The sequence below is a fragment of the Choloepus didactylus genome, chromosome 2 (genome assembly GCF_015220235.1).
Source record: "Choloepus didactylus isolate mChoDid1 chromosome 2, mChoDid1.pri, whole genome shotgun sequence".
Lineage (NCBI taxonomy): Eukaryota > Metazoa > Chordata > Mammalia > Pilosa > Megalonychidae > Choloepus > Choloepus didactylus.
This window is the reverse complement of record NC_051308.1, coordinates 24,956,162-24,981,291: the sequence shown is the minus strand read 5'-3', so window position 1 is coordinate 24,981,291 and position 25,130 is coordinate 24,956,162. Positions and strand designations below refer to the sequence as shown.

The window sequence follows — 25,130 nt, the reverse complement described above, 5'->3', positions numbered from 1 at the left end:
TCCCACCACAAAAAAAGAACTATATGGCCCAAACATCAAGAATGTCATTGTGGAGAAACCTGCTTTATCGTGAAGGCTTTCAAAGCAGATGGTCAATAAATGTTTACTGAATGAATAAAAGAATTAAGAAAATAAGTTATATTTCTCAATCTAAATTAGAAACTTCAAGGCACTATATCTACAGTGCTAAACATCTTAAATGGGGAACTAGCTCTTCTCTGAGACATTTGTAGTTCCATAAAACGATGGGCAATATGCATAAATACACCAATTCTCCACATACTTGATAACATTATAAAAAGTACTTAATCTTACCAAAAATTTTCTGATAACAAGGATAGAACTTTGCAGAGTTCTTTTTATAGTGATGACTGGGTGCATGACAAACAAGTAGTTAATGTTGCTTTCAATTTTCACTACCATTTTGAAATGTTTACAAAATAGAGAAGTAAAATATTACTTTCTCCAAGCAATGTAAGAATGCACTACAAATTGGTTTCTATATTAGAAAGGACTTAAAGTAAGATATATAGGTATATTTTTCTCTAGGTTACCAGTGCTCCTCCCTGCAACAAATGGAATATAGAGGACCTTATTTCCTAACCTCTGGAAAACTCAGTTTCCTTTGAAAACTTCCCTCTTGGATTTGTAGGCTTACTTCAGTTCTTGACATATAAGATTATTTGCAACTGAGAAACAAAGGTAGAAATGGGAACATTTATGTTGTTCTCATGTCACAAAGAATCATCTACTTAGTTAAATCATTCATGGGTTGAGTCTCTAAGCATGTCCTTGTAAGTAAATTTGGCCCTATTAATTGGAAGGAATGATTCCGGGAATTACAGTGAGTTGTCACAACCATTCAGAATTACCTACAGAAAGACCACTGAAAGTGACTCAGCCCATAATGGACCTTGCTGGATGCTAAAAATGACAAGAAGTATTCTAAAGACAGAGTCAACAGGAAATTACAGTAGAGGAAGCCAATCCTTGGCCTTAGAGCAGTGCTGACCAATAGAAATATAATGTCATATGTAATTTTAAATTTCCTAGTAACCACATTTAAAAAAAGTGAACAGCTAAATATAATTTTAATAATGTATTTTATTTAACCCAATATATTCAAAATACTGTTTTAATAAAGTATCAATTAAAAATGGATGAGCTATTTTACATTCTTTTTTCCATACTAAGTCTTTGGAATCTGATGTGTATTTTACAATTCCAGCAACATTTCCAGTCAGACTAGCCACATTTCAATTGCTCGATAGCCACACAAGCCTAATGGTTACTGTACAGAACAATGGAGTCTTAGCCTTAGATTTTCAGAGCTTCTTGAGCAACTTTTAGAATCAGCAATGGCGTATCCAAAGCGGTTGTTGAGATATTTTAAAATGGTATTATGTATTTTGGTGGACTAAAAGTTATCATTATATGTAGAAATATATGAGAACACTATTTTTCACATGTAAGCATAAACATCCTTATTTAATATTTTGTGGGAGGGAAATTACATCCTATTTTTTAACACTGAGTTTAACAGAGGTTTAATAGGGGCAAGTACCTCTTGATCCCACTGAGATAAACAATTCACATAAGAAGGACCATGGGAGAAAGGGAAGGAGGAAAAATGCTTCTAGCATAAACATGGACAGAAGAGCAGAATCTATATCCCAGAGAGCCCTCCATTTTTAGTAATCATTTCTCTGCCTCAACCACTAAAACAATAAGAGTTATCCACAAAAATTAGGCTAAACACATGGATTTTCATGAAGTCAGAATCGCAAGGACAGCACGCATACACGTGTATTTTTTTCTAAGATATATCAGTTTACCCATGCATATTTCGTATCCTCAGAGATGATCTTAATTTAAATCACATTGATCCCTAAAATCTTCATTATTAACAACAACAAAAAAAGTCTTTTACATTGAATTTAAAGTGTCAGCACTTTCTCTTGGAATATAAGAGCCAATTTGGCTAATTATCGCAATATGGAAATAAGGCCAGAAAGGGTGAAAAAGAGTAGATAAATGTTTCAGATTAAGAGCAACGATTTTCCAACTTATTATAAAACAAATACCTTTATCCTTTGCACTTCCTCAGAGATACTAAAAACTTGTTCTGATCAGAAATGGATCCAAAGGAAGTTGGAAATTTACATCTCTTGCTACAATTCCTTCCGAGGAATTGTCCTCAGATTATTTCCACTTCTCAAGGAAATGGTTGTCTTTTTTTATATTTGCAATGCAAAGTGATGGCTTCAGCAAGGAACTTTGCATCAACTTCATTTTTCTAGTAAGAGCAGGAAAGACTAATGAGAGAATTGATTCCACTCACCTGCACTGAAGCTTCAGTTGTACACGTGATCTCAGGGTCATCGCTAGGGAAGAGGGAGATTTTACCCTCGATAACACAAGTAGTTTTTCTCATAATAGTATAAAAAAACTTGGCACCAGAGTTTCAGGGAAATGGTATCACTTTACTTGCTTACTAGGAACTAATTTTTCAGTACTACCACAGCACTTTAAATCTTTCCTCTCTCCGAGATTAGGGAGGCAAGAAAAGAAAACTGATTTGGGAGTCTGCCCTTCCTTGCCCTTGACAATACATTAAAGATTGCTAGAGCTCTTTAAGTGCTTTAACAGCCTTCTAGATGCTTTCTAAGTCAAGGAAACATTTTCTAGGCATTTCTTCCTCTACCTCTCTAAAGCTCTGGGGCTTCATTTAAGGTCGATGTAAATATATGATTAAAAATGACAGGAAAAATTAAAATAACTATTGAGCAATTAAATGGTTTCTTTTACAATTTAATAAAATGTCCCTCCTTGCCTTGGATTTCCTGGAGTTGTCCAATAGGAATGCCTGAAGAGAAAGGCCCCAGGTATGCTAATTTATCTCCTTAAAAAAAAAAAAAAAAAAAAAAAAAAAAAGCTCTAAGGGCCTCAGGCAATGACGGATTGGAGTGCTTTCAACTGGCTGATGGAAGCTTCCCTGATTGAAGTGGGTCAGATACAGCTCAACCCTTTTGTCCCTTGCAGCCTGCTGGTGTACAAAATTTGTTACATGAACTACCACAGAGTGGCAACTCCCTTCCATATGTAAAGGAACTCAGATGCAGGCTTAGTAGTTATTGCGTGAAGTCTGATCTCTTTGTGTTATTGTTAATAATCAATAAGGTTCTTTAAGTGCTAAATACTCTGCTAGGAGGTGGGTATATAGTGGTGAACAAAACAGACTTGCTCCCTGTCCTCATGGAACTTGCAGCTTAATGGAGGAAGGGGGAAACAAAGAACAAGAACAAGACAATAAACATATATGTAATTACAAATTGTGATCAAGGAGCTGGAGGCTATGAATGGGTGCTATGGTTAGGAGAGGAAATAACCCACTTTAAAGTAGATGGTCAGGGAAGGTCTCTCTGAAGACCTGATATTTATGATGAGAAATGGAGGCTGAGAAGGATTCAACCGAGCAAAGAGTATCAGAGTTTGAAAAATCTGAATTAAGGTTCTGAAGCCAAGTAGTTTATTGATAAAAGCAAATGGTAAGGTAGTTCTATGTTTAAGGATCTATCACGTTACTTTCCTAGCATCTAAGTTCCTGAGAAGTCTCTAAATATTTTATGTTTCCATTTATCACCTATTTTCAATTCAACAGAATAGAGGATTAATTATTTAATATCTTTTAAGAACAATCTTGTTCTTGCAATTATTTATAAAGCTAGGGAATGAGCCAAGCAATAGGGTAGAATGGGAAAGACAGATTAATCGAATCATCTTAGGAGCACCTTCAAATAAACAGGTGTACTCTTCCTAGAGTTCTCCCTTCCCTCCCTCCCTATCTCCCTAATACTAATAGGTATTCAGCTTCTGTCCTCTTTCTGTCCCGAAAACCATTGGGAAAAGATCTGTTTTAACCACCTCCTTCTTTCTCCTTCACCATTTACCATAATTAATTCTTTTTTCTTTTTTTAATGCTACTTGTTTAAAGAGACTTGTTAGACAGTAGGGAAAATAGGCCTTAGAGTAAGTGGGTTCCAATCTTGACTTTACCACTTTTTGCCTGGGTGACTTTGGACAAATAATCTCTCTGACATTCAATTTCCTCATCTGTAAAATAAGTATAATAGCATCTATTTTGTATGATAATTATTGTAAGGATTTAATTAGATAATGTATGCAAATAGCCTAGTGTATATTAAGTGTTCAATAAACATTGAGTTAAAGAAAAAAGAGCCAGTTATGTAACCCAAATAGTTCCAGGCCTCTTATGGCCAAGGTACCCTAGAAACACATAAAGGCAGTAATTGTTAATTCACTGAGTACTAAGGAAACCTGCCAGGCATGAGAAGTTGGACATTCTCAGACTTTGTTGCTAGGTATTCTGACTTGTCAACAGAGACCCTCTACTTATGCCACCCTCAGATGTTTGCCAAGGAATAAGGGCTTTTTCTGATTGGTCCAGTGTTTCCCTGCCCCTAAATGCTGGATTTCATCCACCACAGCCTCATGGATGTGGGCTAGGAGAGACTGAGTCCCGAGTCCGTGTACTTCGCACACCTAAACAAAAGATTCAGATTGAGCCAAGATTTAATTCCACTTTGGGTATAGGATGTTTATCCAAGAATTCCCAAGTATGACAAGATTTGGGGTCTGAACAATGGATAGACACAAATCCATCCTAGGTACCCCAGATTGACTATATCTGGCAAGTTCCTCAGAATAAATTTTCTGAGCATGATCTAGTAGTGAAAACCAATAGTTCCAGTAAATGGATAAGCAAAGTGTGGTATATCCATATAATGGAATACTATTTGGCAATAAAAAGGAAATACTGACATGCTACAATGTATATGAATCTTGAAAATGTGCTAAGTGAAAGGAGCCAGACACAAAAGACCACATATTGTATGATTTGTTGTATAATATAGATTTGTACAGAAAAGGCAACTTGTCTCTGTTGACAAGTCAGAATACCTAGCAACAAAGTCTGAGAATGTCCAACTTCTCATGCCTGGCAGGTTTCCTTAGCACTCAGTGAATTAACAGAAAGTAGATTTGCGGTTGCCTGGGGTAGGGGGAAGGTGTGGAAAATGACTGCAAATGACCACGAGGTTTCTTTCTGGAGTGAGGGAAACATTTTAAAATTACATTGTGTTGATAGTTATACAACTCTGTAGATACATGAAAAATCACTGAATTAAAACGGGTGAATTTTTTGATATTTAAATTAGGCTTCAACAAAACCGTAAAAATTTTTAATTAAAAAAAAAGGAATAGTTCTCACTTTGGGCCTCAGTTTAAAGATGGTGTTTTCCCGATGAAAAATGGCCTAAGTCTCATTGCAAGCAGCCTTAGTCTGGGTGCCCAAATTAAATTCACTTCTTGGGTCCAAAAGGCAATACATGAATTTTCCCAAAGTATGTTCCAGAGCCGAATGCTCCAAGGAAATAATGGCTGAGGCTACTCAGGAGTGAGTTGTCTCACTAAACAACCAATTAAGCTGGAAAGTCCCTCTGATTGGGATTTTATTTTCATGTTTTATTGACAGTAATGGGTCAGCTGGTATACACATTATATATTTGATATCATGTCTCCAGCCCCCAAATACTTAAATATTTCTCTTTAACAAAAGACAAGCTGAAGAGAATGAAATGTTCTCCAAAAGTGCTATGCTGCACAATGAACCAAAAATGTAAAGACTTCTGGTGGGAGTCGTAGAGACTATTAAATGTCTTAGACCCCAGCAAGGAATCATTCCTGAATTATTTAGCCATGAAAAGGGAAAGAAAAAAGTGGAGTGGGAAAATAAATTCAAATTCCAAGTTTTAAGTGTTTTCTAATCCCCTTGTCTGCACTAAGTAATGATCAATTTCTTCAAGAATGTTTATCAATAGTCTCAGTTAAGGAATATGTTACAAGGAACCAAAACTCACTCAAGATACAGATAAAGGATGTTTTTTCCTAAAGATACAATAGGCATTTGTATGGACTTCCAAGGACAGGAAACAAAGAACCCTAGGCCATAAACAGTGACTTAAAAGTCATCCAACAGCCACTTTCTCTGTCTGTCTCTTGCCTCTACTTCTCTCCACATATCTATAATCTCCTGTTTCTCCGCTTTCTAAGCAGCATGCTCATGTCCTAAAATGGCTGAGCAAAGCCAGGCCCTACATAACCTTTAAGTTCAAGTACTCAGCACCACTTGACTTACCCAACTAAGAACTGCTCCACCACTGTCCAGTGTCCACCCTGATCCAATCAGCTGAGGCCAGGACAGAAGGGTCCCAAGGTTTGTCATGGTCACACAGGCCCACTGTGGTAGGCAGGGGAATGCCCCACCCCACCTCCACAATGTCCTCCATGTCCTAATCCTTGGAAACTGCCTATATGTATGTTACACAGCAAGGAGGGATTAAGGGTTTTAGACGGAATTAAGGTTGCCAATCAACTGACTTTCAAATAAAGAGATTAACCTGGGTTATACCAGTAGGCCCAATGCTGGCTTTGAAGATGAAAGAAGGGGCCAGGAGCCAAGGAATGCAAATGTCCTTGAGAAGCTAGAAAAGGCAAAGAAACAGATTCTCCTCTACAGCCTCCAAAGGGAACACAGCCCTGCCAACACTTTGATTTTGGACCAGTGAAACCCATTTTGGACTTCTGATCTCCAGAATATATATGAAAATAAATTTGAGTTGTTTTACACCACTAGGTTTGCAGTAATTTGTTACAGCAGCAAAAGGAAACTAATACACTCACTCCTTCAGCTAGATGTAGACCAAACTGTAATGTGTAGTCACCTGGGTGTGGGAACCGGACCAGCTGGACTCACAGTGACGCAGCAAAAATAACTTGAGACTGAATCACAAGTTGCAAGAGCGAGAACAGCTCAAGGGATAGTATTCTCCCAAGCAATGCTCATCTCAGCTTTTATTGAGATTTTCAGGGCAGGGAGACAATGCTGGAACTCAAGGCTGATTGGGAAGGCAGGAAGGGAGGCAGGATGTGCTGAATTTTAAGAAACTAAAATTGGCAGGCATGCTGATAATGGATAAGCCCGGCCTTAGGAGAGAAATGTACTGAGTGCTTGAATGTAACAAGGCAAGATGTTCCCATCCTTTGCGACCGGAATCAAGTACAAACACTGCAAGACATTCCCATTGTTCGCAATAGGAATCAAGGACAAACATAAGACGTTCCCGTCGTTTGCATTGGGAATCAAGTGACGTGACACTTTTCTCATTTGCGAGAGAAGCCAGGTACGAGAAGCTGCACACATTATAGATCTTTTATCCATAGCACTTCCATACCTGGGATCTTGTTAAAGTGCACCCTTTAATTTGGTAGGTCTGGGGTGGTGAGATCAGAGATTCTGCATCTCTAACAAGCTCCCAGGTGAGGCCAGTGCTGCTGATCCACAGACCACACTCTAATTAGGAAGAATCTAAAGGGCAACTTCAAGACATATGAGAGGCAATGTTATTGTAGACAGACAGCATATATATCTTTCATTTGTGTAGTTTTCTCAAGTTCATAAATTACTAGTGCATCTGAGAATCAAAGAAATGCTATCAGGCATCTATAGCATTCCTTTACACCACCAAAGAAAATGATATTCAGAAAGGGTAAGCGATTGGCCCAGACTTTATAGCTGGTCTGTTATATCTGTTTTTATGGCAAAATCAGGACTTCAGGTCAAGATTTTGTTTTTAAGTTCTTTCCACTCTGATACAATTAACGTTTACAATCATGATCCTAAACCAACCAAGTGTCAATGAGTTTGAGAAGTATTCATGTTACTCGAGGACATGAGGCTGCAAGTGTGATTTAAAGTCCAACAGCAACTCCTATGGAATTTAACTGGCATGAGAGTGGGTGGGAACAGAGATGAGCTGCTGGGTATTACCATTTTGAGACTTAACTAAAATGATTTTCATGAATTACATTTTCAAATCATCTTGGATATACCTCTAGTGTGAAGCAAATTCCTTTAATCCACTTACAGTGAGCAAATATAAATTTGAGGCATTTCCCACCTCAAACTTTGTATTGTGTTTTACTAGTGTTTAGTGAGCACCTACTGTGTGCCAAAACACCATGCTGTAGAATCCAGTATAAATAAGACACAATCCCTACACTTTGGGATTTTACTCTGTGGTAGAAAAGAGAGAAATGCAATAAAAAATCTGTATACAATTATAGAAGAAGTTTGAAAGATCTAAGGAAGGGATTATTGACTCTAGATAAAGAGGGTGTTAAATATGAGAGGTTTGGTTTGGTTTTGCCTCAGACACAATTTGTATGTACCAAAAAGCCTATTAAGATATATTTGTAAATTAATGTTCAATTTATCATGTCACAAATTCAAACTCTTAAGTTTTTAAGTTCAGCTTATAAATCTTTGTATTTTATTTTGAACAACTGTTGTCACTTCTAGGGGGCCTGTTAGTAATCCCAAGTCTGGCCCCATTTAGCAACTCTATACTGCATTTATAAATTTAATATAGTCTATTTCCTTCTTAAGTATTTTGACCTAGAAATGAAACATTCCTGAATATTAAGTAACTCATAAATTTAATGAATTGAACTTATAAATACAGTGAAATTTAAGAACACATAAATGTTTCATCTCAGGAAGATTTCAACTTAAAAGCACAAGTCTAAATCACTCACTCAGTCACACATTATAGAATTATAACGTGGATGTTCTAATAAGCCAAATTACTTAACATATTACAAATAAATTTTTAAAATTATGCATATTCGTTGATGCAAAAATATAAATACTCTTTTTTTTCCTTAAATATTTAGGAATTTCAGGAAGTTAAGAAGATGTTTATCCACTAAGAAAGAGAGTAACCATCTCTGTTAACAGGATTTCTCAATGGGCTAACCAATCTCCAGGAAGGCTTCATAACTTCAAGAGGTAAGCCATGCCCCAAGATTGAAGATATATATCTCATCAAATTCTTAAGTCTTTTACAAAACTCTGCAGCCCACACAAGTTGATCACACAATTGGATTTTGCATGGCCTTGGCTTTTAAGATATGTCAGTGTTTTCCCTTTACATGTAAAGATCTCTAAACCTTTCTGAAATGCTGAATGCATTTATATATTTCAGAGACTCACATAAAAGTGACAGGTATTAAAGTCGTATTTATTTGAATCTTGGGTGTTATACAAAGTGTTCTCTGACTGGGGGTTGTAATTTATAAAGTTCTTTTAATAACAACGGTCCTCCAACTCTATCATAGTATATGGTGATACAGTCAATTATAAAAGAAACTCATATAAGATAAAAATTTATCAGAAGATGAACTGCCTAACTCTTGGGGAGGAAAGGTATCATGTATGTGTTTTTAGAGTACTTGAGGGCTGAAAACTTTATAATGCGGAATAGGCAAATATTGGCAACTAATGGAGAAAGGAATTTCTGTAAGGAATGCAGTAGGTACAAAGTCACACAGAATAATTTGGCCTAGAACAGGGCCAGACATGTTGTATAGTGTGATAATCATTTTTTGAGAAAATGGATGAATACATGAATAATGAATAAACACAGCATAAAGTGTCCACAGACGCACATTAACTTGGTTGTGCTCAAGTGTAAAGTAGAAGGTAGGGTTATGGATTATGACTGATAGTAAAATAAAACCCAATTTAAATATATTAAATAATAAGGGGGATTTATTTACTGACATAATTGAAAATGCCCAAGGTAATATAGGCTTCAGACATAATTTGATTCAGAGTTTCATGATTTTATCCTAGGGCACAGGTTTACTCCACAGAGGCCAGATTTACCCTCAGTCGGCTTTACTCATGGTGCCAAACTGACCCCCACCATTCCAGGTCTCTTTTCCATCAACTGCACTGTCCAGAACCTGATGTCTTCCTCCCCAAGAGTTACGCAGTTCATCTTCTGATAAATTTTTATCTTATAAGACTTTCTTTTATAATTGACTGTGTCACCATATACTATGATAGAGTTGGAGGACTGTTGTTATTAAAAGAATTTTATAAATTACAACCCCCAGTCAGAGAACACTTTGTATAACACCCAAGAGTCTAGTGCCCAGCATGGAAACAGGAGGCAAGCAACATCCTTTTCCCAAAAATCTCTTAAAGCTTTTTCCTGTCTTTAAAGACATAAAATTTCCTAATGAGCATGATCTGAAGGCTAAATTTTAAGTCCTTCTGAGGATAATCCATGCACCATGGAGATTACTTGTTGTTGTTGTTTTTTTAAGATACTGTATTCTTTTCCTATTGCTACTGTACCAAATTACCACAAGTTTAGTGATTTAAAATAGCACAAACTTATTATCTTATATTTCTGGAGGTCAGAACTCCTGAAGTCAATAATATATCCACAGGGCTGAGTTCCTTCTGTAGGCACTAGGAGATAATCTGTTTCCTTGCATTTTCAGGTTCTAGAAGCCACCAGCATCCCTTGGCTCTTAGGCCCTTCCATGAGCTACTCTGACCTTTACTTCCATGGTCATATCTCCTTCTCTGACTCTCCTTCTTTCCCTTATAAAAGCCCTTGTGATTACATTGGGCCCACGTGGATAATCCAGGACACTCTCCCCATGTCAAGATCTTTAAACTTAATCACATCTGTCTTTGGCCATGTAAAGTAACATTCACAGGTTCAGGGAACTAGGAGTAGACATCTTTAGGGGGCCGTTATTCAGTCTACCGCTGATATTCTGTGGCTAATCTTAGTTTAATTTCTCAGAAATCCATTCCAAAGAGGCAGCAGCAGAATGACATTTATTCCTGCAATTATTAATTGTTTATATCTTTAGCATACCAGACCTAAATGCTGCGTAACAATTCACTGGTGTTCCCTATGTCATTTCTCTCTTCTACTCCCTTCCTCCTCAAACTCCACTCTCCTCAATTTTCCCACTCACCATCTCTACCTTTATGTCAACAGACAAATTGGCCTCCTTCTTCACAAAGAAATTATAAGCCTCCAGACAGGAAGATTCTCAACTTAATGGCATTCTTTTTCTTTCCCCCACTTATTTATTCATCAAATATAAATTGAGTTTCAAACTATGGGCTACATCACTGTCCTGGATTTTGTAGATAAAATAGTTCCTGCCTAATAGAGTTGACATTCCAGGGGGACACAGATCAAAAGAAAAATAAGAAATAGGGAAGGAAGGAAGAAGAGTGGGAGGTAGGAAGAGAAGGAAAATATCAGACAGTGAAAACCACCATGTTGAGAATACATGATAATAGACTATACAGCTACTTAAGAGGGGGTAGTCAGGGAAGCTTCTCTGAAGAGATGACATTTAAGATGAGATGTGAAGAACAGGAAAAAAAAAGAGCCTACTATGAGAAGGTAAGTAGTAGAGTTGTAAGGAAAAGCATACAGGCAGAGGGGACAAAGATTGTCATCAAACCTACACATTTACTTGTATGAACACCCATTCTTTTCTTCACAAAGGAAGAAGTGTCCCTCCTCTTGTTTAAGGAAAGCCATTCACCTTTGTTTTAGACTACTGGTTTTCAAACATGGCAGGCACACCCCTGGGCATTCCTGAACTCTTTTCAAGAGGCTCCTAAGCAAGATGAATCTTAGGGATCCTTTTCCTGAACTTTAACTTCCATGCTCATTCTTCTAAAATCAATTTGTCAGAAAACAGGCTTCAAGATCAAGATATGCTCCTTTACTTTCCCACCTCCATCTTGTCAATTATCTTTTTCTCTTTTTACAAAACAAAGCATAGTTTACACCCAACCTAAATCTTAATATGTAGCTTTGTCCTGGAGTATAAAAACCTCTGGCAAGCCAAATAAGGGAAAATTCTAAAGAGTGCTGATTGTTGGTGTTGTTGAGAAAAGAAGCGTGGAAATAAACAAAGACCATCCAAGTGAGGACAGACCCTATCTATTCAGAGCTTGCTATAGCAAGGGAGTTAGTCACCATCTCTTGCATTTGGCAGAGACTCAAAGATAAGTGAGGGAGTGGGAAAGCTTCTTGGCGAATAAAAAAAGGTAAGACCTCAAGTTTGCTCTGATTAGACATTGTTGACACAAGGAAGGTGGAGGCAGGCTAACTAGAAGCAAGACATCCTATGTGATTGGGTTGGAAAGGCATATTTGGCTTTCTCTGGTTGGTTCTGAGTTGGCAGGGGTGGGGGTGGGGCAAAAAAATAAGGAAGCTGGTAGACAATAACCAAGTCCTGACCATTCTGGGTGGACTGCTAGGGAGTTTGTGGGTCAGAGTTCTGTTGTCATATATGGTCTAGGTATTGTCCATTAATATATTCAGTCTCTCATGAAAAATCCTACTATCTCCAAAAACTGCTTAGCAAATCCTATTGCAAGTCAGGTCATTTCTACTTCATTGCTTTCAACCGAATTGCAAGGCGGGGAAAATGGAGAGGAGGCACGGAATTTAGATCATGAAACATTTTTGGTGATTGGTAACTCTGATATTTTGGCATATACTCTCAAAGGAGAATTAAATGGAATTGTAATAAAACTCCTTTCATCCCTGCTACTTATTATATGAACAGGGTGTTTGGTTTCGTTTTTTAAAACACATTTCTAAAAATAAAAGTATGCATAGACTTGATGCCGCAACTTGTCTAATTTTAATAAGTAATATTCGTTCACAGATACATGAACAAATTATTTTAAAGCCCTATTTATCTCATTAGGAAATAGATTTCAAGAATGTTTTACTTTTTATGTTAAATATTATCAAAATTTTAAAAAGTTATGTTGTTTTTATCAATTATGTACTAAAATAATGTGATAATCGAGAATACTGCAGTCACATTTTTGTTGCAGATAAGTATGATAGATTAATAAAATATAGGAAAAAATTCTGTTGGGGAAATGAAAAGGACATAAATATTCAAAGAATGTAAGTATGTTATAAAATTTCAGATAAAAAGAAAAAAAAGAGCTTCTTGCCTTTCAAAGAACCGACAAGATGGTGGAAACGGAGCAAAAGAAGCGGCGGTGCCACAGATCACCTACCGCGGCGGGGACCTCCACCAGGGGCTGGCGCGTCCTACCAGCAGCTGATGCAGCTACTCAGCGCCTGGGGGTGCGGAAGCCCAAGGGGGGCGGGGGTGGTGCGAAGGCTGAACCGTGGCCTGCAGCCAAAGGAGCTCTAGTGCACAGCCAAGAAGGAGGCACTGACCGTGCAGAGGCCGGAGGTGGTAAAGAAGCACCAGCTCGACATGATCATCCTGCCTGACGTGGTGGGGCAGCATGGTGGGCGTCCACCATGGAGACTTCCAAACAGGTTGCAATCAAGCGCAACATGACCGGTCACTACCTGGGCAAGTTCTCCATCACTTATAGGCCCTTGAAGCACCGCCGGCTTGTGGCCTGGCATCCAGGCACTCCTGCTGCTTCGTCCCCCACAAGTAGCCCAGGCTACCCTCTCAAAAATAAGAGCTTCACTTTTTTTTTTTTTTTAAAGTGCGATGGTGGGAACCAAATTGCTAGAGTATTTTGGTTCAAAAGAGTCATTGCTTTTTAATATCCTGGAAATTATAACCTCTGCAACTCTTTATACTTATAAAGGAAACTCTTAGATTTCAAATTTAAAATGGGTGAAGGGTATATATTTTTGTCAAAAGTTGTTTGAGATACTGAACAAAATATTTTGAAGACCAGTGTGCTGGAATAGCAGCTCTCAAACTTGCGTGTGCACCATAATCACCTGGAGGGCTTGTTATAACACAGATTGCTGGGTCCTACCTTCAGAGTTTCTGATTCAGTGGTATTCAGAGAATTTGCATTTATCACCAGATAGTAGGTGATGCTTCTACTGCTAATCTGCACTTTGAGAACTATTGCTCTAGAATTATGTGCCTTCATTCAATTGACTAAACAGGAAACATGATTGCTCTGCAGACCCCTCTCCTCTCACATCCTCCACACATACAATCATCCACCCAGTCTTTCCCACTTTTTCTACATGCTAAGTAACAATGGAGTACAGCCACTATGCCATTACCCTAGTTCAGGCCCTCATGCCTCTCATCTGGATCACTGTCTCAGCCACCAAAGTGGTCCTCCCAGCCATTTCTCTGCAGTGCAGTCAGAAAGAGCTTTCCAAAGCCCAGTCACTGACTGTCATGCCACACACCTGCTTAGAACCTTCAACTACTCTCTGTTATCCTCAGCATGTCAGACTAAACTTCTTGGGTCTCTTAGACTCTGCTCATCTTTAGATCTGGTCTTAGTTTGCCAGGGCTGCTATAACAAAGACCACAGACTGACTTAAATGACAGCAATTTATTGTCACAATTTCAGTGGCTAAATGTGAAAATGAAGCTCTTGGCAGGACTGTGCTTTCTTTGAAGTCTGTAACGTTCTGGTGGTAGCTTGCCCATAATCCATAATTCAATCTCTACATCTGTCACTTGATGGTCTCTTTTCTTCTGTGCCCTACTCCTGAATGAATCCAGATTTCCTCAGTTTATAAAGACTCCAATCATGCTAGATTAAGGCTCACCCTGAATCCATTTAGCCTCATCTTAAAAAGATCTTTAAAGATCCTATTTACAAATGAGTTCACATCCCCAGGACTGAGGGTTAGGAATTGAGCATATCTTTGTGGGGGACATGATTCAAACCACAACAGAACCTCATTTATAGATTGTACAATACATCATTCCCTCACTTCCAACCCCCTCCACCACTAGGCTCCAAATATACAGAACTATTTATTGTTCCTTAAATGTATTATGCTCTTTCTCACCTCTGGGGATGCACGTTAATCTGTCTGGAAAATTCTCTCATCCCCCCTTGTTTACTGTGCTAAGTTCTACTGACCTCCAGATTTCAGGTTAAATGTCATTTCATCCAAGAACTCATTCTGGACTTCTTATGGCCAGCTCAAATGCACTTTCATGACCCCTAGTTTTGGCTTTAATTATGGCATTAATCACATCGTTTGGTACTTGTCTGTCTCTCTCACTAGATTTAAGTTCTCTGAGGACAGAACCATGTCTTGTTCACCATTGTCTTTAAGAACTTGTGCAGTGCCAGGCAACTAGTAGATACGCAACAATTGTGCATTGAATGAATAAATGCATCTCCCATTCGCATTGTGCTAATGCTGGAGTGACAAGAGAAGATAATATGCTCTATGGTCCCTGCTTTTAGCAATTCCACATAAGAATGTGACAGGAAGACAAATGCACATGGGAAGAAATGACTATATGATTAAGTGTGAAAATAAGTGGCACAGAGTATAAGAACAATAGAAGTTTAGAGAGAGTGGAGATAAGGATAGATGGAATGATTGGAGAAGACCAAATGAAGACCTTGAACCTCCACATTCTCTCTTCAGTATTTTTTACAGTTCAGGGCAAATGAACCTTTGAGCCCTTGGGCAAGGCAGAGTGAACTACTTATTTCGTGTCAATGGGAGCTATCATTCTGGAGAGGCTTGGCAGCCTGCCTATAACCTTAGTTTGCAACAAATGCTGTGCTTAGAATTTCTATTAGTTATTATTATTATTGGATTTAGTTCATATCTGTTCTCAATGAATGTAGACAGGTACAGAGTTTCAGGTTTTTTAAAACAGCGTGAGTACTTATTTTAACAAGTAGATGATAACTGTTTCCTCCAAAAGCTAGCTTAGTAATTGCTCTAGTTGAAAAATATTTAATACTAGTGTTTGCTTTCAAAGAGATTTAAAGACATACTATTTCATTCAATTCAAGCCTTATATACTGTATAGAGTGAAACTACCCAAGGATTCTAAGAATCAGGTATTCTTATGTCTATAATAAAGACATTTCCAAAAAGCCTTTAGACTGTGAACCTGGCAATTTCATTAATTAATTCAAAATTCCTGTTAGTAGTGGTTATTAAAATATTATAACAAAAATGTAAGTTTGCATGTGTGTGAGAAACAATTTTGGTTCTGCTTTCACTGGTCCAAGTGTCTACCAGGCAATAGTACCAATCCTGCCCAAGTTTTTGCTTTATATACTTAAAAACAAATGTTACACATGTTTATTTAACATATACTGCTGCAATTTCCCTGACGACTCCTGTAAAGAAACTACCCAGAAAAAGTTAAGACTAAATAAAATCTTTCAGAGAAGGAAAGTGAATTGATATAAATGGGCCAGGAACAGCTAAGGGTGTGACATTCAGGCACAAAAGCAGAGACACTCTACAGGCTAGAAAGCCGTTTGCGGGAAGTGATTTGAAGGAGCACAGTAAGGAGGTTTGTGAATGTTTGTGGGAGGTGGTTCTGAGCATAAAGGTCAAAGAGAAAGAAGGAATGGAGTTTGGAAGTGGGTGAGGGAGACAAAGCGTGCCGTCAGAAGACAGGCTTGGGCAGAATACGGAGCAAGCCGAGTGTGGGAGGCTGAAGGGTCAGAAATGTAGACAGATGCCAATTGAGTCAAATCTATATGAAGCAGAGGAATGCTGAGAAAAGGAAGCAATTAGGAATATAGCAAACCAAGGGGGAAATTATTGGAGATGTGATCTGTGGCTGAAGAGAACAGGGGAGAGGTGAAAGTGGGGATGCATTGGTAAATATGTCACAATAGTTACAATGAAAACTCACAAAAATGGAGTGTGCACATTGATTTTGTAAGGTGAATTCTTTATATTCTTTAGAGAAAATAGCTGTAGGTGTTCAAGAAGAGCTTTAAGCTAATTTAAAATACAGAAGAAAAATCATAAAGTTTGCAAGTGAGAAATGCAAGAATTTATTTCTAATGCCATTTATAGATTGGATAAGATTGAAAGAGTTTCTAAAGACCAAAAGGAAACAATATCAAAAGAGAAAGATTTCTTTTTTTTACTGGCAAATAGAGAAATTACAGTACCATATACCATGCAGTCATTTTGGAATATATAGAATTTGTTAACTGAACTGAAACTGCTAAAATTATACTTAATTTGTACTTCTCTAGATTCATAAAATACCACATGGAATAACAAATATATTTACCATTGCAATGAAAAAGAGCCCATTATAGTTAACTGTATGTGTCCACCTAATAAGGAAGAGCTTAAATGAGGATCTTCACAGCCTCAACTCCATGGGCATATGCAGTTATTTCATATTCAAAACTTCAAATGCAGCCCACCTGAATGGACAAAGAAGTACATATTAGCTGTTTCCCCCAAATTATTTGCTTATGAGAAATGAGGCTTAAAATATTGACTGTTTTCATTTTTCTACTTTGCTTTAGGCTTCAGAGCCTAAGGGATTGAAAAAAAATGATTGGCAACAACTGGAAAGTACTCTTACTGGGAAATGTATGTTGCAGTTTTTAAAGTACCTATTTTTAATGATGCTATAAAGCTTGCATTCAGCTGAAAATGCCTAATTGTCATTTTCAGGCATTGTAGTGTGCTGATAATTTTGGTAAAATTCATGGGAACTGTTCAAATGAGACAAACTTTAAAATTAGTGACAGAGGTTACTGTGAATTATTGAAGCAATTATTTGGGAGGGAACTAAGTGTTTTATTATCATTTCATTTATATCTTCTTATGGTAGCTAGCAGTTGCTATCTCTATGTTATAGATGGAGGTGCTCAGGCTGACTCGTGGTTAATGGCCTTTTTCAAGCTCACTAAATAAATCATTACAGTTCTAGGGCTAGAGTTCTAACCTCAGAGTCGTTATGTGAAACCTGTCCCCTGAGCAGTATTGCCATTAATTGATGCTTTAAATATGTGGGGTTTTCAAATCTGGTTTAAAAATTCAATGTGATGAAACTATGAAAAAGGGACCACACACACACACACACACACACACACACACACACACACACCAATTTTTCTACTTTGCAGCATTGATTAGTGAAGAGTGATGATCTGGAACCCTTCAGATTCAGAGAAATCCAGGTTGTTGAAATGCTTTGTCCACTAGATTGTTGAAAACGTTGGTTTTAAATTAGTTGCCAACATTTAATAGTTAGGAATTTCATGTGGCTGTATTTCTGGATTCTTTTTAAATGTTTAAAGATCTGAAAACATTGGCCTATATTCTTGAATGGTAAAATTCCCCTGGAACTGGGTGACACTGCCCCCTTTAGGTGGGCATTGTTCAGCACTATCTCCTTCAGGAGCTTCTTCCCTTTACCTTCAGTGTGTGGCCTCTGTAGGCACATGAGTTAGAGAACCTCGATGCACAGGTATCGACTTATGTCACCAGAGTAGAAACCTTCATTAGTTTCCCAACCATTTTCCTGGGCATGCCATTCACAGCCTTTTATAATGGATCCTCAGCTTATCTTTCCATCATATCTTTATCCACTCCCCACCACCATGATCCTGTTTTAATTCCAAAATATGAAAGTTTTCTTGAATATAAAATATGCTACTCTCTGTCTGAAATACTCATGGTGCCCTAAATACAATGAATAGAGGCTGATATTCATGATTTTATGTGAACTACTAATTTACCTCTGCCTTAACAGCCTTTCCTATCCTTACACCCCAGGACAACTTCCTACTTAATTTCCTATCAGCTCCAATTGTATTTCCTATGCAGAGCCTTCTCAAATCATCACCACTCCCATCCTCTCCAAATACATTTCATCATTTCCTCTTCTAAGGACTTCTATTATAGCATATGGTGAATTGCCTTATGGTAATTTGGCTACTTATCTACTCACGCCACCCCAACCTACCCCCCACCCCCCATACTTGCTGTGTTATTTGTAGCTTTGACCTTTGGATCTAGCTTTCTCCTCTACCTTCCTCTGCTCCTGTTTATCTCTGATAAGATACACATTGCCGCCACCACCACCTACCCCATGCCTCCAAGATCAACACAAGCACCAACTGCTAGGCCAACAACTTGACTAAGCCAGCTTGACCTTCTGAGAAAGGGGATTAGGACATTTTCCTCTGAACTGCTTGTTACAGGAATGCTACCATACATGCTTGGCAACATGGATAAATTTTTCATGATGCTCAATCCCTCACCCTGTGAAGTATGGCACAAAGAGAAGAAATGCGGATTCCTAATATCTGGTGTACAGTGTTTTGTCCAACTTATTAAATAACTCGATGGAGCTGCTTGGCTGATGTTTTCAGACGCTTTAAGATCCAAGCTTTGTTCCTGTTCTCCACGACATAATATTCACATGAAATCCAGCAAACCACATCACAACTATAATTTTTTAAAATAAATCCACATTGCCTATCTGTTGTGTGGGAGACTAAAAGCATAGAATTTGCATTGTCTCAGGTGTCTGCAGAGGCAGAGTTGTGTCAAGACCATTGACAACATGTTCTGGGCATAGGCTGAGGTACTTTGCATTTAGCTAGAATCCTCCAAAGAGACTTGTGGAGAACAAACTCTGGCTTGAAGGTGGAGATACTTGCATGAAGGGAGTGTACACACCCCCTTTCCAGGGAGACTTGGAGTCTTACTTTAATCCTTTGCTGAACCCACAACCTTAATCAAAATGATATGTTGTGGTTACCAGCCAAGACCTGCCTTTAAAACTTTATAGACGTGGATTATAGGAAAGCAAAATTTGTATAGACAAGGCTCCAGTCAGTGGACCCAGCTGTAACTGAACCCAAAGCACTACTGGTACAGATGGAAACCTGGAATTTGAGACACATATCACAAAGAAAATCAACTTCCCTCCCTGCACTCAACCTCCCCCTACCAACTGGAGGGAGTTGATACGCTCCGTGACATCTTTGCCACTATACCTTGGTGTTTCCATGTTTCCACCTTTTCTGAGGAAGCAGTCATTGCCAAGTAAACATACAAGTAATGCCACCAGTTCTGAAGAAGTCTTTGGAATATTGACCAAGTATGGCACTTGCTCAGAAGATTGTTTAGACCGGAAATCAAAGGAATTGCCATCACACCAGAAGTACACTGCATAATTGAAAAGATTCATAACCAATGGTCCTCTGAAAGTAGTATGTTTGTTCCAATATAACATTTTAAGACACTATAAAATAGTATCAAATACTCAATTGAAAATAGCTTAAACTCACATACCAAAAAGTTTAGAGAAGGTATCCTAAGGTTGGCAAATCAGAGGCACGACATTGACATCAAGGACACAGGGCATTCTGTAATCCCATTCTGCCATCCTTTGTCTTGTCCCTCACAGTCATGGTCTCACTTCCAGGCATCACACAAAAACCCAACAATGTCTTCCCCAAACAAATGTTGTTGTTGTTGTTTTATGAATTTTTTTTTTTATTAGGGAGGAAATCTATCTGAAGAAGTCCCCAACAATCTTCCAGTCAGGTCACATTGGCAGTGATTGGATCTCATGCTTAGGCCCTACCTGTAGGGGAGAATGGGGATATAATACCTGACATTTTCTGAACTATACCTAGTCAGCATTTTAGGGGGAGATGTCTACTGTAAAGAAAACCAACACTGTCTGCCCATCCTACAAAAACACAAAGGCATCAAAATTTCAGTAGTTCTACACCATTTCCCCTTAGAGCCCATAGGTTCTTCATTCAGAGTATCAGAGGGCTTTGACTAACATTATTGACACTAATTGCTTGTTTTTTTACCCACTGTTATTCCGCTGTGACTCCAATCCTGTCTGTCTACTTTTATTTGATGTTTGAACTAACTTCTCTGGTGTTTGGCTCTCAACTCTTTCTCACAGACTTTCAGCTTAGATTTACACTTCTACTCTGGATTATTTTGGCAGGTGATTTAGTCTGCTGGGGAGCCCATCAAGTGGAGGAGTTTGGTACACTCTCCCACTCCCACAATGTCAGCAGGGAGCATGCACTTTGACCAATGAGACGCCAGTTTTCACTGATGGGAAACATCACAGAGAATCAGCTAGGAACCATCCTCCCTCCTATTGCCAGCTGGGATAGGAGATAAGAAGAGAGTATTTAGGAACAGAAGAATTCAAGTAAGACAAGAAACTCACAGTAATAAAAAAAAGCAGACCACCACTCTTTCCTATCCCTTCCTTCAGAACAAAAATTCTTAAATATCATATGAGTCCATTTATACAAAATGTCCAGAATAGGCAAATCCACAGAGTCATAAAGTAGATTAGTGGTTGCCTGGGGCTGGAAGGGGTTGGATTGAGGAGAAACAGGGAGTGACTGCTAGTAGGTACAGGTTTCTTTTGGGGGTGATGAAAATGTTCTAAAATTGATTGTAGTGATGGTGGCACAAGTCTGTGAATTGTACACCTTAAATGGTACATTGTATGGAATGTGATTTATATCTCAGTAAAACTGTTACTTAAAAAAAAGGTCACGCAAAGGCAGTGGATCCCAATGGTATTACTGCAGCTTCATGTCCCAGTCTGCCAGCTTGCCAGCCCTTGACCAGTTACAAAAGAGGGAATGAGGATCTGCTGTTGTGTGGGGCTGTAGGGGCATTTCTGCTCCTTAGTGTTCACACTAAGATCTTTGTATCACATCAGTGAGTAGGAAAAGAAGAAAAACATATCGTTCCTCAATTAGACCCTGTCTGTCTTGAGTAAACACCATTGCCACATAGATCTTTGGTTGTTATTGATGCAATTTCTAAGACACAACAGAATCTTTGCTAATTAATCCTCAAGTTCTGGACTCAATCAATGGTCTTACATCATTACCACTGAAATATAATCCATTAAGTGCTTAGTCCATGCCACATTAACAAGCTCTGTACACTGGAAGTTTTCTGTCAATGACAGACCAGGAAAAAAATATCACTTTAATAAATGTCTGGGAAACATTTTTCCTTGTGTGGAAATGAATGTTTCCATCTAGATTTTGAATGTGTATAATATGGTAGCCTCACTCTGGAGAAAAGTTTCTGTCTTTTTTCTAACAGACACTTTTATCTTCAATATATTAAAGGAGAATATATTGCTAGGGATACTCCCTAAGGGTCCCAGTGGCTTTGCAGAGTCTTTTCAACAGTTAACCTAGGAGAGTGCCACTGGATATGCAGCACTTGCACCTCCACGCTTCAGAATTTAAACTGTTCTTTTAATAGTTGTAACCCCCTTTAGAGTACTATGAAAATTGCTAAATGTTCACTGTATAGAGCTGGCTCTGTAGTTTTTTTTAAATTTCCCTTTTGCCAAACATAATATAATGAATATGACATTTGGTAAATTCTCCCTGTACATTTAAACATGCTTTTATTTTCCAAAAATTTCAACTTAAATGCAACTTTTCCATTTAATTCAATAAACACTACTGAATATCTACTATTAGCCAGGTGCTGCCTGGGGCACATCAGTGTGAAGTGAGGTACACTTAAATAGAGTTGAAGGCACTATTGTTTTTGTTTTGTTTTGCTTTTTAAACAAAAACAGCACTCTCCCTGATCGCTTATCACCTCCCCCATACCCTTTCCTCTGGTAGCCTTTAATCTGTTTTCTATCTCTGCAATTTTGTTATTTCTAGTCATCTCTTACAAATGATATCATACAAGTTTTGTCCTTATGTGTCCTTCCTATTTCACTGAGTATATTTTCATTCCTTAATTTTTTATTATAAAAGTTGTTATAAAGTTATTAGATATAAAATTATTGAGTTAGAAAAATTCCAGATTATTTACTTACCCTATACACATCTGCATATGTACCCTTTGGCCCCAAACTTTGGGAAGGGTAGACTTGAAAAGCAGCATTAAATATTTTGCTTAATTTCACCTTCCTTAGAAACTCTCTGAAAACCTCTAAAAAAATTTTTTTTCATACATCTTATTTTTTCAGATAGCAGCCTGATCACACATGGTCCAAAAACACTTAAATAATAAACCAAATATAATCAGATGGTAAAGATTTGTCGTCAAACATCATAGCCAATGATGACGCGCTTGCCTCTGATCTCACCGATTTAAAACCACATCCACCCTTCAGTGGCCACCAAACCATTCAGCAGAGCTTCCTTAACTGTGAGCTGTTTGAAACTACCAGTCTGAGCACTATTGACTATTTTTTTCGAGCTCTGAATAGCTGTAGGGATCTCAGCATGGGTTGGAGGAAACAGCTTAACTTTGGTGTAATGCCAAAATGTGGCCAATCGAGGCTTTGAGTAAGTCACAGCAGTGTTGAGCAGCACTGGGGCCTTCTCTGCGAAGTTTTGGACAAACTGGGCCAAAATAGGTATTTAAATGAGAACTAAGACATATGGGAAAAAGGTTGTCAATAGAATATTAAGAGAAGTGGTAGCACAATGAAAATAAAATGTTAAGGGAAAGGCCAGCCAAGGTGATTATGAGAATTAGAAAATCAAAGTTGTTTAATAAATCACAGGTTAATAGAATCATAAACAAGGACAGCACAAAAACCTGTCTATTGTATTCTGGATTAAGAAATGAAGACCCAGCAAGTATAATGGCTTTCTGAAGTTACTATGCCAAGATTTGATTTGTGCTTCAGAAATAATGGCTTGAAGCTTTCATAGCCTCTCTCAATCCACTTTGGCATGATTGGTTTGAATGTTGCTAGAAGAATGTTTTAAAAGAAAAATGTTCTGACCTTTATTCATCACATATTCCACAAACATTTACGGAGTTCTTACTACTATGAATTTAGATGCCCTTCCTTCCCCTCACCTGTTGCTGTTTCTTTTCCCACATGGAAAAACGGCCCCATCACCCACCCAGCATCATGTTCTCCCTAGACTTCATCACCAGTGTCCAAGCTTTACTAAGTCTGGTTGATTTGATCTTTGAACATAAACCGTAGCATGGTTCCTCTTTACTTTTTCATTCCATGATTAATTTGGGCCCTAATTAATTCTTATATTGACCGTATCTGTAACTGTCTAACTGGTCCATCTACCACTCAAGCTGTCCATTCCAGACTGAAAATTGTTGCCAAATCTTTTCATGTTTTTAATCTTTTCATGTTTTTAAACTTTTCTGTTTAAAATTTTTTAGAGTCTCCCCTTAACGTAAAATGTAATATAAACTCCTTAGCAGGACACACAGTCCCTTTACTATCTGGCCACTTCCCATCATTCCAGCTTCATCTCCACCACTGGCCCTGTGCCCCCTGTGACAGTTAACTTCATCTGTCAAATTGGTCAAGTTATGGTATCCAGTTGTTTGGTCAAGCAAGCACTGGCCTGACTGTTACTGTGAGAGTGTTGTGTAGATTTAAATAATCAGTCGTTAATTGCATCTATGGCTGATTACACCTAGGATCAACACAGGAGATTGTTTTCAGCATTGAAAGAAGTCCCATCCAATCAGTTGAAGGCCTCAAAGAGAAAACTGATGATTTTGGCAGTCAAAAAAAAGAATTTCTCTCTCTACCTTAGCCAGCCTGCTTCATCTGGGAAATTCATCAAAACCTTCATCAGAGTTTCCAACTTGTGGCCTGCCCTATGGAATTTGGACTTTCCAATTCCCACGGTCACATGAGGCAATTCCTCTTCTCCACTTTCCGGGGAAACCTGACTAACATACCTGTTCTAGTTCGCCAATGCTGCAGAATGCAAAACACCAGAGATGGATAGGCTTTTATAAAACGGGGGTTTATTTCGCTACACAGTTACAGTCTTAAGGTCACAAAACGTCCAAGGTAACACCTCAGCCATCGGGTAGCTTCACCGGAGGTTGGCCAATGGTGTCCAGAAAACCTCTGCCAGCTAGGAAGGCAGCTGGCATCTGCTCCAAAGCTCCGGCCTCAAAACGGCTTTCTCCCAGGACGTTCCTCTCCAGCAAGCTTGCTCCTCTTTTAAAACATCACTCCCAGCTACACTCTGTTTCCTCCCCCCGAGTCAGCTCATTTATATAGCTCCACTGATCAAGGCCCACCCTGAATGGGTGGGGCCACACCTCCATGGGACCATCCCATCAGAATCATTACCCACAGCTGGGTGGAGCACGTTCCAAGCAAATCTAACCAGCACCAAAACATCTACCCTACACAAGACTACAAAGATAATGGCATTTGGGGGACACAATACATTCAAACTGGCACAATAACCGCTGTTCCAGTTTGGTAATACAGCCTTTTTGCAAAACACCAGAAATGGATCAGCTTTTATAAAGGGGGTGTATTTGGTTACACAGTTACAGTCTTAAGGCCATGAAGTGTCCAAGGTAACGCATCAACAGTCGGGTCCCTTCACTGGAGGTAGCCAATGGTGTCCGGAAAACCTCTGTTAGCTGAGAAGGCACGTGGCTGGC

General features: G+C 38.5%; 2 pseudogenes; one reads left to right on the top strand and one right to left on the bottom strand.

Annotated features, from left to right (window-relative positions):
* The first annotated feature begins 12,965 nt into the window (after positions 1–12,965).
* Positions 12,966–22,742, top strand: LOC119511180 (annotated as a pseudogene).
* A 35-nt stretch (positions 22,743–22,777) lies between these two features.
* Positions 22,778–23,098, bottom strand: LOC119511175 (annotated as a pseudogene).
* Positions 23,099–25,130: the final 2,032 nt, after the last annotated feature.